The sequence below is a fragment of the Halichoerus grypus genome, chromosome 4 (assembly GCF_964656455.1).
Source record: "Halichoerus grypus chromosome 4, mHalGry1.hap1.1, whole genome shotgun sequence".
Classification (NCBI taxonomy): Eukaryota; Metazoa; Chordata; class Mammalia; order Carnivora; family Phocidae; genus Halichoerus; species Halichoerus grypus.
Genome location: NC_135715.1, coordinates 115,632,400 through 115,638,399, shown reverse-complemented (window position 1 = coordinate 115,638,399; position 6,000 = coordinate 115,632,400). Strand labels below are relative to the sequence as shown.

Genomic DNA, 6,000 nt, shown 5'->3' with positions numbered 1-6,000 from the left:
CATCGTGACCAGAGAACGCATGCCCCATGTAAAGAGTCGAATTGACTCTAGCTGATGGGCACTGAAGGAATGCAGGCCCAGTGTTGCCAAAGACTCAACATTTTCTTTTTTTTTTAAGATTTTATTTATTTGTCAGAGAGATAGAGAGAGTACAAGCTGGGGGAGGGGCGGGCAGAGGAAGAGGGAGAAGCAGACTCCCCGCTGAGCAGGGAGCCCGACGCGGAACTCAATCCCAGGACCCTGAGATCATGACCTGAGCTGAAGGCAGACGCTTAACTGACTGAGCCACCCAGGTGTCCCCACATTTTTCAAGAGAAAACACAAATTGATTTGTATGGGACATGCTCTCATTTTTTTTTTTTAACTTTGCCACCTAATTCACATTTAAAACATCGGATAGTCCGTCCACATGGGTCAAATACAACTACAGGTAATTTATCTCACTCAGTAAGTACAACCAGCTGTTATGTAAGCCAGGCTTCCACTGCTCTCACTTTCCATGAATCCTGATCAATGTTTGAGAGTCAGCACCCTCTATCCAGAGAGTCTGAAGGGAAGTAGAAATTATTTCAATAGAGTTCTCATTCCAGTGAGAAGAAGAAAAATTTTTCTGGAAGGCCCTAGAGTTGGATATTCCAGAAAGAGTGATTGTGGATGCTGTTAGTGGGATCTTAGTCCTCACTCAGAGTCTCTGAGGAGAGACAGGTGTGGTGGAGGTGGTGGGGTTCATTTGTCACAATAGACCAGGGAAGGTATGTTGGCTTTGTCATAGCTCACCCCTCAGCAGGTGGGAATAATTGAGGGACTGCATGCTGCTTCCTGTATCGGAAGTAGAGGTCCATGGGAAGCGGTTTCCACCAGGCCAGGGGTGAACTTCTAAGGTGGCCCTGCCACCTTCTAGCTTCAAGCCGTGGCCTTAGGATGGTGACTCTATTTTGTAGCTTTGATGATAAAATGCCAACTAACGACTAAAGCATTGTTAGTATTTTATTTTGTAATTTGATTGACACATGTATAAACATTGCTTATTAGTATAAGTGATGTGCATTACTAGTGTATTGGTTAAATTTGTGGGGAAAAAAATGCTTTGTGGGCCTTTTAAGCCCCAGGAATCCCAATAAAGGAGAGAGAAGGAATTCCTTTCAGCTTGTTTGATGTCTGTAATTAGAGGTCATTATAGGAGTTCCTGTTCTCCTAAGGGTTGTCACCGCCATGTTTTTGTGGCCACATGCGGAGGCGGTGGTAATCTGTACAAGGTCGGTCACATCTGTGCCCTATGTGACAGTGGCAATAGCAATGTGTATGCTGAGTGCAGTTATATTTGTGTGTGGTGGTCATTCCTAAGCGAGCCCCTTCATGACGTCTGACCAGCTCATGACACAGTTCACCTAAATTCAAGGGGTCCCTTTGAAGGCACTTTTTTGAGGGTTCATGAGCATTTTAGTGGCACTCTCTCTTGTTTAGACACATACCAATTTTTTTAAACATCTATTTATTATGAACATGAATTCAAAGCAAATAGGCAGTTTCTTTTATACTAGAGCAAATCGGAAAATCAAGACAGAACTGCTATCATGAAATCTTAACAGCCAGAGAGCAACATCTCCATGAGGTTGGCCTGAAAAGACATTCAGATTCTACCAGTTTTTGAAATGTTCCATATTTAAGTAGTGTAGGCACTGTGGTTACTTCAAGTTTTTTCTGAAGGCATTATTTGGTTTTTTTTAAATAAGGTTTTTCTCCAACTTGGCAGTAGGTGAACACACATCCTTCACTGACATGCGTCGTCAGCCCCTCTCCAGGGCTGGTTCAACCTGCACGCAGTCGGGGCCCAAGCTCCTTGCTCAGGTGTCCTTGGCACCGGTAAGCCAAGCAACAATGTGTTGCCGCTGTGCAGCTCCCTAGCCCAGCTGAACTCCTGCAAGCTAGCCGTGCTCACATCCTCATCTTCCAGATTCGGAGGCCAGGACAGGGCAGAGCTCCCCAGACAGGGTGGAGGGTATGACAGGAGCCAGCCCAAGCTTCGGTGCAGAGGGAAGCAAGCCTCCCGGCTCCCTCATTCCATTTTTAAACCTGTGTGCCCCGCATAGCACACCAGGGAGACAGAGCCCTCAGCTAAACGAAGCTGAGTAGTTACCAAATTCCACAGGTATTCCTACAGCAAAGAGAGAGGCCCTTTATTGCCCTCCCTCATAAACCAGTGAGTAGTCGCATGAACCAAGAAAGAGGTAAAAAGGGGACACTTGACAAGGCCTAGTAGTTGTTGTGACCTGATTTGCAGGTCGAGCACTCGAATCATCAGGGTATTAGCGGAACAACTGTGACGTATCTCTGTTCTTTGCTGTTGCCTACATGATTAACTAAAGATATTATTTTTAATAAAATAAGCAAAAATGTATATTTAATGAATACCTTTAATAAAAATGTAAGATTGTAATAAAATCATAGAAAAGTAAAATAAAAGATTTTTAATAAACGAAATTTTTTTGAAATTTCATTTTTAATCGAATCAGAAAATTTTCAGAAAAAAAATTCACATTTCTCAATTATGTCCTCTGCAGAAGATCCAGTTAAGCAACAACACGGACGAGTTTATCAGGAATGAGGAACTTCAGTGCAGCTGAAATAATCTCAGTCTGCTCCTCTCATCTTTGGGAAGAGAGCCATGCTGTTCACTTGGTAGCATCTAAGGCTCTGGCAGCAAATTGGCCAATTTTGTTTGTTTCCTTTGTCTCATCTGTGGACCTGCCACATTTTTCACACAGGAAGCTGTGTGGAAAGAGGAAGCTCATATTCCTCTGGACACTTCGGGGCTCCAGGGCTCAGAGCCCACCTTCCACTGAGGGTGGGAGGCACGGTTCAAAGCCTTTGTCTTCGTAATTGTTAACAAATGTCCTCTGTCCCGGGAGGGAGACTGAGAAACAACAAGGAAGTGTGAGAAATAGCTCTGAGCTGGCCGGGGACCTCAGGCCTGGGTGAACATCAGAATGATCACCATAGACGTTTCAATGCCAAGCTTCTGTTCCAAGACATTGTCCAAATGCCTGCCTGCCGAAGTGAATGGTGGCCAAGTAGATTCCAGAAATCTCATGGGAACGGCATCTCCTGCTTTTGCTTCTCTGTTTCCTCTTCCAAAGCCCTAATACATAAAAGGAGTATAAGAAGATAACCTTTGAACCACCAGAGTGAGGCGTTTGTCTTGGGCCTGGGATAACCACTCAGGCTCCATATGTTTTTGTTCTGTTATTTCCCCCCCGATATCTATGCGTGGAAAGTGCTCAGCATTCTCTCATTCTTTCAGCAAATGTTTTCAAACATCTCACATCCCAGGAATGCTGGCATATGGCCGTTTGAGGCTGGGGCTAGTGCAGTGGCTACCGCATATTAGTAACTGCATAGACGACGGGCCTTCAACCTGTCTGGATCACAAGCTTTGACTACTCAGAGCAACAAGGATAAATACAACATACTGGACATTAAGCCTGGGTTAGTAGTTTTCCATAAAACACAGAGGAGTGATGGGAACGTCTATGGGGGACTGGGTAGGGAAACTAAATTCTGGAATCCCCAAATCCACTTCAATCGTGATTACTTCTGGCACTTTGTTTCTCTTACCCCTTGTGTTTTGTGAGACACTTCTCTCTGATAGACTTTGACTCCTTGCCCTGAGTCAGTAGTTCAAAGGTTTATACCTACTTGCATTACAATACTTCTCTCCAGAATGGTCTTTGGTGCAGAGAACTGTGGGGTGGCTAAAATGGCATTAAACTTTAGGGGACGGGGGGAGATGCAGCCCTTCTGCAAGAGTGACATCCATCAACCCTAGGGTCCCCCGAATGAAGGGCAGGTAGGTCAGATCCCTTGCGGGATCTGTGAGACCAGGAGACCCCATGACTCCCCTGTAACCCCTCCAACAGCTAAGGAGGAATTTGGTGGGAAATCGGTTTTTCAGCAGCGATCCTAGTTGGACATGATCCAGAGAGACGGCTGCTCTGGCACTCCGACTCCAGTTCTGGATCGTACCTCTCTGGTACCATCCTTCATTGGACCACCCTTGAAAGCTGTGCTCAAGCTATATTTCCTCAATGAAAACATCCCTTCTAATGTTGCCACTTTCTGACCTTTCCCACTCCACGGCTGCCTTTCCAAAGAGCCTCCCAGTTCACACTACTTCAGCCTCTCCTTCATGCAGCATTTTTAATTTTTTATTTATCTTATTTTTTAAAGATTTTATTTATTTATTACAGAGAGAGAGCATGAGAGGGGGGAGGGTCAGAGGGAGAAGCAGGCTCCCCACTGAGCGGGGAGCCAGATGCGGGGCTCCATCCCAGGACCATGGGATCATGACCTGAACCAAAGGCAGATGCTTAACCGACTGAACTACCCGGGCACCCCATGCAGCATTTTATATCAAGGTTCAGTGCAGACATTTTAGGAATTGCTTTCCTGGCCCTCCAGGATCTCAAACAGTGAACAGGGGTTGTCTCTGACTATTTCTTTCTTTTTTTCCTTCTGTGTTAGATACATGGTAGATAGCCAAGAAATGTGTTGTTAGATTAATCTGTGCTCGACCCATTAATTTAGGAGGAATGATGCAGAGAGAATCTGGTCCTTGCCACTTTTAACCAAACTCACGTGTCTATTCAAAAATACTGAAAAGCTCTTCCATAAGTGAGGAACTGGTCATCAGAGAGCATGTACTTAAAAATTCTGTGTGATTATGCTTGGTTGATGATTGTTTGCTGAGAAATATTCACTAGTCTTCAGCGGGGTGTGTGTGTTTCTTCTTATACTACTGTCATAGAGTTTCATATCAGAGTAAAGTCTTACCATTGCTTATTTCCCTTTGAAGGTAGACCAATACATCCATCCTTTCCCTTTCATTTATGTTTAAATCTTGTATGCAGCTATTTGAATATGAAAATCCTGTCACTCTTGAAATAATAGAAAGCGCTTTCCATGGCTTTGACTTCCTTCCACAGGATGGCTAGGACATCACAAGAGAAGAACACTGTCATGACCTTTAATGTTTCTCTTTAATAAGGTGGGAGGAATTTCAAAGAATGATATACCAAATAACTCCCACTGAGAACTCTGAACTCATGAGTTTTTCAGTCTTTCAAGTTAGGTGACTCTGTTTTGTTGAATACAAAATAATCTTATATTTGTTACCAAAAAAAGGGAAGAAGGCCTGGGTAAGAAATGTGACTGGGGATTTAATCTGCAGTTTACAGCTGAGAGAAGCAAACTTTAATGTGGGTTTCGGGTTCCAATTGTCTCCTCTACCACTTCAAAATGTTTGCAGTCACATAGGGTTAAGATAATGGCCATCAGGCCATTCCATTCTTCACAACTCTGGTCAGAGATAAATGAGAATACGCTTCCCTGCTGTGCAAACATCCTTTTTATTAATACTGGGTGAACAAGAATGTAAGCACATTTGGCTGCAGAGAAAACGAACGGAATTGGAAATGCAGAATATTAAAGCTCAGAGTCTAAGATCAGGCTTTCAAAGTACAAGTGAGTAAAAAGAAAAAAAAAAATTACAGAACAAACAGCAGCGTTGCAATGAAAATGGATCACCATATTACAGCGGAAGTGTATGACCGATGTGTTCCACTGGCGTGCCCAAGTGGCCAGGGCATGGTTTGCTCCTGTAGGAAATAGTTAACGTTGCTTCTAGAGCGCGGACTGCTCTCACCGTCTCCAAGGGGCAATCTTTAATTTGAGCTCATGCTAGTCACCCAAACTCATCACACTCATTATTTACGCAAGCATTTGGTAATGAACCCCCCTCCCACGGTGTTTTGTGACACATATTCTATTTTCATTTATTGTCACTTAGCTCTTAAGTTACTGTTTTATCTTATATGCCCATATGGCGTGTCTTCCCATTTAGAGTCTAAATGATTTGAGGCCAAGGGCGGTGCCATGTTCATTTCCACAGCAGCTACCCCAGCCCCTCGCACACAGCGGCACCAGCAGGGCCACACGGCAAGC

The 6,000-nt window shown here is 44.1% G+C and overlaps 1 pseudogene; it reads right to left on the bottom strand.

The window, feature by feature from the left end:
- Positions 1-1,582: 1,582 nt before the first annotated feature.
- The window catches only part of LOC118549957 (thioredoxin domain-containing protein 17 pseudogene), a 48,528-nt pseudogene continuing 44,110 nt past the window's right edge, over positions 1,583-6,000 (bottom strand).